The sequence below is a fragment of the Meriones unguiculatus genome, chromosome 15 (genome assembly GCF_030254825.1).
Source record: "Meriones unguiculatus strain TT.TT164.6M chromosome 15, Bangor_MerUng_6.1, whole genome shotgun sequence".
NCBI classification, from domain to species: Eukaryota; Metazoa; Chordata; class Mammalia; order Rodentia; family Muridae; genus Meriones; species Meriones unguiculatus.
The window spans coordinates 52,914,186-52,926,515 of record NC_083362.1 but is presented as its reverse complement, the minus strand read 5'-3'; the positions used below and the strand labels follow the sequence as shown (position 1 = coordinate 52,926,515).

At 37.1% G+C, this 12,330-nt stretch overlaps 1 pseudogene; it reads left to right on the top strand.

The window, feature by feature from the left end:
* Positions 1-1,684: 1,684 nt before the first annotated feature.
* On the top strand, positions 1,685-2,070 carry LOC110540223 (myosin light polypeptide 6-like; annotated as a pseudogene).
* Positions 2,071-12,330: the final 10,260 nt, after the last annotated feature.

Here is a 12,330-nt window from a genome sequence, read left to right as displayed (position 1 = left end):
ATGAACTCATGGGCTGGCTCTTTGATCACCTCCACCTGAAGGAGGAGCAGCCTTACCAGTTCACAGAGGAAGACAATGCAGCCAGTCCTGATGAGACCTGATAAGCTAGGTTCAGATGGAAGGGGAGGAGGACCTCCCCTATCAGTGGACTTGGAGAGAGACATTGGAGGAGACGAGGAAGGCCGGGATTGGGAGGGAATGAGGGAGGGTGCTCCAGATGGCATACAAAGTGAATAAACTGTAATTAATATAAATATAAAATTTAATTAAAAAAACGAATCTGAAGGGCTTAGATGGGTCAATAAAAGAATCATTTATTATAATAAATTATTACAAATTATAATTACTAAGAAATCATAATAACTGGTAATTATTAATAAATTATAATCATTATAATAAGTTATAATAACCCAACTGTGCACATCTCTAAGGTTACAATTATATATGCAATAGCACTCCCATCAACCTGCATTAGAGTAAGATTGCTGAATGTGGCATGGTATGTATGTGGAGGTCAGAAAATGACTTTCCAAAGTTGGTTCCTCTCCTTTACCTTTGTTGAGAAATGATCTGTCATGCTGTTTCTAACACACACACACACACAGAGAGAGAGAGAGAGACAGAGATAGAGACAGAAAGATAGAGAGACAGAGCCAGAGAGATAGAGAGAGACCTTAAATACTGATACTCCAAGCTAAGCTGCCCAGTGATCTTCCAAGCAATTCTGTCTTTGCCTCTCATCTTGATGTAAGGCCATTGGATTACCGATGCATGCAAACAATATCCAACTTTTTCACATGGGTTCTGAGAATCAAACTCAGATAATCAGATTTGTGTGCCAAGGGCTATCCCACTACTGCATAATTATATGACTCTTTAAAAGTAGAAATAAAACACTTAAACCATAAGTGATGGGGACTTTATTAGCTACACTTTGCTACATCCTGTATTTCTTCATTCAACCTCAAAACGTGATTATTGTATAATATTCATGAACAGATACATTTTCTATGTTTATGATAATTATGTAACTGATGCTTTTTTCAAACTACTTCATTTGTTTTGTTATTTGGCAGTGAAAATAGCTGATGAAAATAGTGATTCTGTAATATCTTCAGGGTAATGCCCATGATGGCAATGTCATAAAAGGGACTCAGGGAAATAAATGTTCTTAAAATGTTTATTTATAATATGAATAATAGATGAAAAATAAATGTCAGTGATTCCCAAGAAAACACGATGCAGGAAGACTGACACATGAAATATTAAGAACTGGGAAACAAATCTAACTCTTACCACAGAGGGACCTTTGTAGCTGCTTACATTAAATTAAGACATATGGGAAATCTGCTAAAATTATACAAAGCAGCCAACCACCGCAAAAATTCCATTAACAATCACACATAATTTGGCATGATCAAACCAAACACTATTTAAATGAAATCATCACTATTGTTTTGTACTTAACTAACAAGGGAAACTTGTAAACTAACCGTGAGGAAGGTCACAGAACATTTTCTCCAGAGGTAAAATGGATTATCAGAGGACACATCCTGATCCACTTGCATATTTGTATCATTTGTTTGTTTGTTTGTTTGTTTGTTTGTCTGTCAGCAGCACTGGCTCTTTGTGAAATTTGGAGTGAAGAAAATGAATACTGGTCATTACTCCCGGGAAAGGTCTCGCCGAGCTAAACAGCCGAGATGTTTGACTTCACCGAGGACCAGACCGCAGAATTCAAGGAGGCTTTCCGGCTGTTTGACCGAACAAAATCCTCTACAGCCAGTGTGGGGACGTGATGAGGCCCTGGGCTGGAACCCCACCAATGCCGAGGTGCTTAAGGTCCTGGGGAACATCAAGGGTGATGAGATGAACCTGAAGGTGCTGGACTTTTAGCACTTCCTGCCCATGTTTCAGACTGTGGCCAAAGACAAGGACCAGAGTACTGTGTGGTGCTGTCACGGGTGCTGAAATCCGTCATGTCCTTGTCACACTGGGTGAGAAGATGACTGAGGAGGAAGAATGACTGAAGAGAGGCTGGTGGAGGGGCACGAGGACAGCCATGGTTAAGTATGAAGAGCTTGTCCGGATGGTGCTGAATAGCTGAGGACATTTCTGTAACCGGAGCCCCGTGTGAGATTTCTGTGTAGCCCCAGAGGCTCCCTTATCACAGTGCCTTGCCCATCTAGTCTCTTTTGGATGCTATTTGCCTTCACCAAATAGAATGTGCTCTTTGCCCTAAAAATAAAAATAAAAACATAAAAACTTTGTGAAGAATGTTTTCAGGAAGGAACTAAAAGAGTTCTGCCCTCTTGGGAGCACTCAGGCCCTGAACAGGATTTAAAGTCTGAGCCTTAGACCCATATAAATGGAGAACGTGGTCTAAAGTGATGGAAGGAGAAAATAAAACATTCAGTACAATGTACTAAGCAGATGTATGGACACTTACAAGAAAAACTTAAAACTGAGATATGAGGGGGAAGCCCAAAAAATATTATTTGATTATGGTCTGTAATGAATTTTCAGGACTCTTTTTGGACATCTAAGCCCATATGCCCAAATTTAGTCAGCTCTGTTTGTTATGTGTTCTAACAGTTAACCACTAGCAGGCCACGAGATGTGAAGAGATTACTCAGGAATGGACATTTTTGAGACACTTTCACAGCAAAACCTATAATTACAAATTTACAACTTTAAAGTTTCCTTGTGTTGAGATTAATCTTAAGTATCTCCAGGCAGAGACCTCTAGAAATGACCTGTTTCTGCCCTATGCATACATTACCATGATTTTTGGTCTAGTCTCCTGGTGGACTGTCCTGACTATTGTAGTTTTATAGTAAGTCTTAGAACTCATACACAGTAGCCCCTTGCTTCTTGTTATCTCCAAATATAAAAGAAACATTTCCCAGGATACGGCAAAAAGCTAGAATTACTCTCATTTTAAAACCAAACTGTGGTGGTTTGAATAAAAAGGGCTCCTATAGGCTCATTTACTTGAATGCTTTGTCCCCAGTTGGTAGAATTGTTTGGGAAGCATTAAGAGATGTCAGTAGGGGTGGGTCTTAATGTAAAAAAAAAAAAAAAAAAAAAAAAAACCTCCATAATATTACCAGTCTGTGTCTCTGTGTGTTTTCTCTCTGTTTCTCTCTGTCTGTCTCTGTCTCTCTCTCCCCTTCACTTTCCATAACTCATAGATTTGTCCCCCCCATGTTAGCTCTCAGCTCCTGCTCTGGCACCAGGCCTGGCTGCCTGCTGCCGTACTGCCACCATGAAGGTCATGGACTTTAGCTTTCTGAAACTGCAAACATCAAGTAAACTCTTTCATTCTATAAGTTGCTTTGGCCAAGGTGTCTTATCACATCAATAGAAAAGTAACTAAGACTTGGGCAACAAGAACAACGAAAAATTATTACAGGTTACTAGCAAATACATATGGGCACAAGCTTGTTTTTTTATTAGCAAATAAAATCTAGCAACATACAAAGAGAACAGTGCATTTGACCAGATAGATTTTATTTTCTGATGAACTCAAATGTGTCTAGCAAGTCTCAAAGCTTTGAATTTCCTTATAAGGTTTAGAATGAACTTTTGCAACTTCAACAAAAAGTCTTTTAGGATTCTGTTTGAACTTACATTCAATATGATGATAAACTGGGGCAAACGCTGTCTAAAAATAATGTGTTGGTTGTCCCTTGAAAATATTACATTTTCATTCATCGTTTATTTGAATATCTGATTCCTCTCTGTAATGATTTAAATTTGAAAATGTGCATGTTCTGAAATTTTTACCTTGGATATTTCACATTGATAAACATTCATGTATATGGTGTTGTCTTCATATGTCTTTATATTATATATATTCTTACTTATTATATTTTGTTATTTATATTTTTCTATTTTCATTGCCTTATAAAAGTATAGGAGAAATAGAAAAAAAGCCAAATCTTAAAATGAGATCAGATTTAATACATGATTCACTCAAAAAGATGTTTAGGTGCTAAACAAAGATATGAAGAGATGTTCAAATGATTTTCAGCCATTGGGAAAATGCAGTCATTAAAACTACAGTATAATTCCCCCTTTCACCGATTGCTGTAGCTATTATCTATATGAAATGCCACCAATCCAATATTTTGGGTGACAGAATAGCTAGAATTCATATATATATCCTACATTAATATTCATATGTATGAATTATATAATGGTAATGTCAAAACTCCATAGAATTGTCATAGAAGAGAATGACTCAGTAGGCTTTTATGTATTTAATCATGCATTTATATATCACCTATTAAGCTCATTACCAGATTTTTGTCCTACTAAAATACAGCTTACATTTATACAAAAATCTGTACAGGACCATCTATTACAGCTTGATTATAATTGACAAGGATGACACACAAAGGGAGTTCTTCAGTGATGGAAACACCTGGTATCTTCATTATGCTGGTAATTACCTGAGTGTACAATTTTGTCAAATATCATTAAAATGTGTATTTAAGGGGGAAAGTTTTTTTGATGGTAACCATACCTCAATAAACTTCACTCAGAGATGTTCTAGTCATTTCTAAAATTACTATAAGAAAGACCATTTTAAGAGGAGCTGGAAAACTGTGCCTAAGGAAGGAAAATAGAATTATTAAAATCTACAAGAACTTTGATTTCCCAGCATTCAATTTAATGAACAATGGACCGTTGATAGAGACTTTGAGAGCACTTGTGTTACTTTGCTTCCATGCTTTCTAAAAGATAAAATTTCCCTCCTCCTGGAGAGGTAAAGCAGAGAGCTAGAGCAAACAAGAATGACGCATAACTCCTCACAGGGTTCATTCATATCTTTTATGGAACAAATTTGATTCTCAAGATGTGAGCATTTCTTAGTTTTATTTGGAAAGTCATTACCTGATGAAGGATTCTTGTTATAGAGTACCTTATAATGACAAAGCTCTCTTTAAGTCACATCCATTTATTTCTTCTGAACAAAACACTGGCTTTCACTACAGGACAAATAACACCACAGTATTCTAGAACTTTAGAAAAAGCTGTCTTATTTTAAACAAGTCATTTCATAGACACTAGCTAGAGAAGCATCTACAAATGATGCATGTAATGACTTTCACCCAGTATATATGCACCTTCTAAAATTATTTTCAATATTTATCATATCTGCAATCCTTACATTAAAAGACATCATCTTCAAATATCATGAGCTTTGTAAAGATGATAAATGGGAGCACATAAATATTTAAGGAATAAGACAAATAAAAACCTTTAAAGAGTATCACAAAAATATTTGTAATATGTAACATATATTATGTAAAATATTATAGTATCTAAAAATATATAATAAATATTTAACAATGCATATAATATATTATATACTGTTGGAATTTTGCACCGCATGACATCTACATGTTACCTCTGCCCTCACTGGTTTTCATACAGAGAATCATTCCCTAGGCTGTGAAATGTTCGAGAATAAGTCCGTGTTGTTATAAACTGCCCTTATTAAGGATACCTCAAGACTCAGAAGGAAAAAGGAAGGACACAGGTTTAAGGACTACAGAACCTGAATCACCTGGCCTGTGTCGAGCTACAAACAGTTGTCATTCAAAGGGTAGCCACAGAAGAGAAAAATGATAAGCTCTGATAAGAGCTGAAAACCGAATGCTACTGAAACTGTTTCCCAATAGATAATTAAAGGTGAAGATGATATAACCAGGTAGGTACAGATGAAGATATTGATACAGGGGTAATAAAGAGGCAAGAAACATTGAACGATTTTACTTTAAAATTTCTGAGTTAATGAGTAAGTACTATGAATTTAAAGCAAAAAGATTCTGTTACATAATCTTTATATTTATATTTATAAATATATATTTATATTTTCATTAATTGCAACATAATTTATCATTTTATTTATATGGAAAAACAGATTTTGAATGTTTTAAATCTATATAATTTTTAAAATGTGTAGACATAATATCTAAGTATTGGAATAAAAACAAATTTCAAGAGATTTTAGTGTAAATTATACTATTTGCTAAGCAAAAATACCACAAGAATAATAAACATGAATGCCTACGCTGGACAAGTGATTTAAAGGAGTAAAAGGAATGAGTTGCATAAGTGATCATATGTAGTCTTTTTTTTTTAATTCACCAGAAAGGACAAAGTGTTTCATTATTTCTAAATTCTACAGCGTTGTCAATAACTTCTTTGAGAATATCATACTTATTCACACTGAATGTTTATAATTTTAAGCCCTCATTAGCTTCTCTCATTCCTCCCCCTCTCATGGTGAACGTTTCTGCTTCCAAACAAAATATCTCTTTGGGTGCATGAGAGAGAGAGAGAGAGAGAGAATTTTCTGGAACACAGGCAACTCATCAGTTGCAGCATCACTAAAGACAACGATACCTCGATACCTCCTTCCTCCTAGCACCCATTAACTTCCCCCAATCCCTCAGTGAAGGGTGGGGTCTTAGGAGCCCCTCTTCTACATAGTGAGTGGTAACAGATTCAGCCTTGTGCAGGTCTGGTACAGATAATGACGGCTGCAGTTCTCTTTTCAGTGTGACCACATTCTCAGCACTCCTCCGCAGTCCCTGGCACCAATATTCTTTCCACCTGCTTCTTCTATGATGTTCCCAGATCCTTGGAGGAAGTACGCTAGAACTTTCAACAACAAATTAGAAATGTATTTTTTCATTATTTGAGATAATACTGATGATGATCTTTCATGAAAGAAAGCTAAAGTTTCCCTTGAAAAGAAACAAATGTCATGAATGTCCATTTGACTAGCACAGATTGGATGTCACCCACTCTATCAGACTTCTCCAACTTTTTTTGCCGTGTGTTACCTATGTTTGATAGACTGTTTAGAAGAAAAGTTCACGGACTTCAACTACAATCCGACATCAAGGCAGCAAACTTTAATGCAGCTTTTTGTAAATAGCCTGAAAGTGACAACTATAAACATTTTAAAATATTTATCTAAATCTATCTAGGCTTTAATCTGAACACCTGAAAAAAAATGGCATTACAAAGCAGCTGAAAAGGGCTAGAAGTTTAGCTTCAGATCACAGAACGATATAAACAGAAAAATAGAAAGTCTACAGCTATACTGTTAAAAACCTGAGGCTGGAGGTTTAGAATATGCGCAGTCCCACTGTAGATTTTGAAATATGAGTAATCTCCAAATGCTGGATTCTATAGCATGAAGTGAATCAACTCCGGACTGCCATTCTCATTCTTCCTCAGTCAAAATTACCTTCCTCTGCATTTGCTACGAACCCCAGAGGACAGAGCGCTAAGATCTTTACATTATCATTTATTCTATTGCCTCAGGACAAGTGAGAGTCTGGTACTGAAAGTGTTTTGAAGTAGCCATGCCAAAGATAAGAACACAATAGTGAAAGGAAGTAGACATTGCACTAGTTTGAAACATAAGCATCAGTTAAATAGACAGAAAACAGATGTTAGGTCTATCTACACGGAGGCCAGCAGAGAATGTACAGCAATGCAAATGCTTGAAAATGAAGTCTAAACAAAAACAGTCAATAAGTATGACTACAAAAATTATAATAATGAGGCGATGTCTAGAAAATGTTCAATGAAATCAAACCATTATGTACCTGAAATTAAAGGAGGACAAGAAAAACCCTGAAATGCAAGAGTAGAAACATAAGATACACAAAATCAGAAGAAGTGGAGAAGAACCAGACCATTTTTTCTAGCAAAAATAAGAAAATGATATAGCAACTTTAAAAACCTGGATATATTTGTACTAATAAAAGCATAAATTGCTTAACATGAAAAAAGAATGAATAGAAAATAAGAAAATGTCAAATAATCTATATACCTGAAGTGAGATATGTGCCTCTAAACAGAATTGACAGAAAGATTGATTTTCCTGGTGGGCTTCATCCCGTCTGGCTCTTAGACTCTTTCCACCTCCTCTTCTATGGTGATCCCTTAATATGAGAGAGAAGATTTGATGGAGACATCCCATTTACAGATGAGTGTCCCGAACACTCTCTCTTTCACTTGTTTGCTCTCTCTCTCTCTCTCTCTCTCTCTCTCTCTCTCTCTCTCTCTCCCCCCTGTGAGTGTCTGCGATTGTGTGTATGTGTGCGTGTTTGTATATAAAATGTCTGGGTGTGGATATTTGTTTCCATCTGCTGCAGGAGGAAGCCTCTCTGATGATGGCTGAATAAGGAACATCTGATCTATAAGTATAGCAGACTATCATTAGGAGTCATTTTATCACTACCTTTTTAAAGACTAGTATTTGAGCCCTCTAAATCAAGTGAGCAAATCTCATTTGAATGCACAGAGACTAGAGCAGAAAGCACAGGACATGCTTGGGTCTGCACCAGGTCCTCAGCATATTTATTATGGCTTTCAGTTTAGTCTTTCTTGTGGGATTCACGGGTGTTCAAATGAGAGGGTCTCTCATTCTTGTTTCTTCCATTGGCTCCTTTTCTTCTGTTAGTCTGCCTCGTCCAACTTCAGTGTTATGGGTTTTTTTTTGTTTTTTTTTAATTAATTTATTTTTAATTATTACAATTTATTCACTTTGTATCCTAGCTGTAGCCCCCTCTCTCATCCCCTCCCAATTCCACCCTCCCTCTTCTCCTCTCATGTCACTCCCCCAGTCCACTGATAGGGGAGGTCCTCCTCCCTGTCCATTTGACTGTATTTTATCAGGTCTCATCAGGACTGGCTGCATTGTCTTCCTCTGTGACCTGGTAAGGCTGCTCTCCTCTCAGGGAGAGATGATCAAAGAGCCAGCCACTGAGTTCATGTCAGAGACTGTCCTCGTTCCCCTTACTAGGGAACCTACTTGGACACTGAGCTTCCATGGGCTATATCTTTGCAGGGGTTCTAGGTTATCTCCATGCATTGTCTCCACGCAGGGGTCTCAGAAAAGACCCCTGGATCCAGATTTTTTGGTTCTATTGCTCTCCTTGTGGCGCTCCTGTCCCCTCCAGGTCTTTCTATCTCCCCCTTCTTTCATAAGATTCCCTGCACTTTGCCCAAAGTTTTGGCTATGAGTCTCAGCATCTGCTTTAATACCCTGCTGGGTAGAGTCTTTCAGAGGTCCTCTGTGGTAGGCTCCTGTGATAGTTTTTGTCTTTATACTCTTTTGTTATGTTTTGTTGTTATCTCTTGGAAGCTTATTCTTTTCTAATGAGAAACAGAAAGGGAATGGATCCAGATGTAAGGAGAGGTGGAACTGGAAAAAGCAATTGGAGAAGAATCTGTAATCAAGATATAATATATGAAAAAAGAATTTATATGTTCAATAAAGGAAGATATTTTATGTATATATTTTCTGTGCGCATGAACCTGTGTGCTACATGTGTGCAGTGCTAACAAAGGCCAAAGAAGGTGTCATAGTTCATGGAACTAGAGCATGTGGATGGTGGAATTCAAACCCGGATCTTCCCAACGAGCATCCGATGTTCTCAACTGTTGAACCATCCCTCTATTTCCCTGATTTTCAGATTTTTAAACAAGGATGAAAATTCACAACCAGATAGAATTTTTGGCAAAATGTTTGGACTACAAAGACCAAGTTCCTAAGTAAAACCCTAGCATTAAAAAAAAAAAAAAAAAAAAAAAAAAAAAAACCTAGAACCAATGCACAGATGTAGCCCAGGGCAGTTTAGTGTCCAAGTGGGTTACATAGTAATGGGAAGAGGGATTGCCTCTGACATAATCTGATTGGCCTGCTCTTTGATCACCTCCCCCTGGGGGGGAGCAGCCTTACCAGGCCATAGTAGAGGACAATGCAGCCACTTTTGATGTGAACTGATAGACTAAGATCAGAAAGGAAGGAGAGGAGGACCTCCCCTATCAGTGGATTTGGGGAGGGGCATTCGTGAAGAAGGGAGAGGGAGGGTGGGACTGGGGGGGAGGAGGGAGGGGCTTATGGGGGATACAAAGTGAATAAAGTGTAATTAATAAAAGTTAAATAAAAAATTTTTTAAAAAGCAATTATCAAAACGTGATTGTTACCAGAATATCATGATGTTACTGGTATTGTCTCTGCAGCAGTGGATGAAAATGTGCCAGGAGAAAAATAGTTATGCAACTTCTTTTTAGATAATGTTTGCATTAATTTTTTTTCCTTTTTTGTTTGTTGGTTTTCTTATTATATTATTCTACCAGGGCCTAGGGGAGCTTTTGGAGACTGAAGCATCAACCAAGGACCATGAATGACTGGAGGTAGGCTCCCTATACAGAAGTAGCCAATGAGCAGCTTGGTCTTCAAATAGGTCTCCTAGTAAATCTGATATGGACTCCATTTTTGATCACTTTTCCCCGGCCAATGGGCTTGTCAGGCCCCAGGGGAAAAGGATGCACTCAGTCCTGTTGCAACTTGATATGCTTGGGGGCTTCCCTTCTCTGAGAAGTAGGAGAGGAGGGATAGAGGAAGTGGGGAGGGAGGGCAGGACTGGGGGGAAAGGAGGAAGGAAGGCTACGACCAGAATGTAAAATGAATAAATAAAAATTTAAATTTAAAGCAACAAGACACCATCAAACATCCCTGGTGTTATTTGTTCCCTCCTCCCTCTCCTTCTGTATCTCTCCTCCTCACAACTTTGGTTTTTTGTTTTGTTGTTGTTTTAAGTTGCAAGTAAAGAATTTCATAACCAGTCCCAGTATAAGCAAAGATCAGATTACTCACAGGTTTGCATGAGATGACATATTTTTTACAAGTAAAAGTACTTGAAGGTGCTGCTCAAAAGTTCAGTGTTGCCCGGCAGCATAAATATTTGCTCCCACTGTCGACAGGTACCCTACCACAGTACCAAGTATAACAGAAGACCAACGGAGCACAAAAAGGTTACTGCTGTTTGCTGCTGATCTCTATTCTTATGTGTAACTAAATTATTTTATCAGCTCTAATATACTCTTAGTAGGTCATATTAGCTACTGTACGTGGACAATCATATCACCTTCAAATGGCTGTACCTTGTGCATGAGTGTGTGTGCATGCACTTTGGAGTTTTTAATCACTTGATTTTATTTTCTTCCTGGTTAAACTGCCTTTAAGTTATTGCTTTCATACAAATTTGTTTCAGAAACATATTTACAGTCTTCACTGTCTGAATCTTTACACTGAATTGATTTCATTGATAAAGTCTAGTTCTTAAGAATGTTATTTCTAAAGATTTGGATTTTGATTCATTAAAAATTAAACCGGGGTAAACAGACCACTTTGGTCTGTTCATTTGCTGTTTTATAAAGGAAGGTACATTTGTAAGCTCTTTTGTAATGTTGGCTTGTTTTTATTTGCTCTCACATACTATTCTGACTGTGAAACTATACTATTCTTTACATACGATGTATGTAGTCAATCAATATGAAGTTATAATGTGAGGAAACATGGCTGTATTTATTGTGGGTGTTTTGGGACACTCTGAACACTTGCGGAGTTAAAAACAGAAGCAATCAGATAATTATTGTCATGGAAAGTAGTTCCTGTTGACTTGGAAAGTAATTTTCAAGTGATGAAATTAGTTTTGAAAACCATGAGTCTAAAAGACTACTATGAGATTTATGAATGTCTTTTAGATAATTGAGGGTAATGGGCTATGCTAGTCCAATCTAACATTTTAAGAAGAATGTTCCTAGTTTGTAAATAATTTTATGTGTGTCATAAAAACAATAACTCTTCTTCTGCAGTGATGGAAGGGAGCAGGGAGTGTTAGAGGACAACTTGAAGGAGTTTGTTCTCTTCATCCGTCCTGTGGGTCCTGGGACTCAAACTTGGGTAGTCAAGCTTGACTACAGGAGCCTTTCACTGAAAGCTATCTCCTTGGTCTCTTAAACAATATTTTGACATTTGATTTTTTTTAATTTGCATGTTATAATTGGCAAAATTATATACACAATGTGATGTTTCAATACATTATTTATTTGTTTATTTATCTTGTTTTTTTTTTTTTTGAGAGAATCAAACTTTGCAACCCAGACAGCCAGGAATTCACTTCTCCAGCAGCTAGCTGGCTCCAGAGAACCCTATTCTATGCATTCAGAGCGCTGGACCATAAGAGACTGCCTTCGCTGCCCAAGAACAGGTTCTGGAGACGCAAACTCCAATTGCCAGGCTTACACAGCAAGTGATTCATTTATCCATTGATCCATTATCTTATCTCCTAAAAGACATCTTAAAAGCTGTTTCATTTTAATTTCCTAAAAATGCATTATTATAATAGATTTCCTTTTTCATCATTGGTAAATCTGATTTATACTCTTTCACATTTAACTGGATGGAACATCCATAATTTACATCCAAATCTGATAAACTACTCA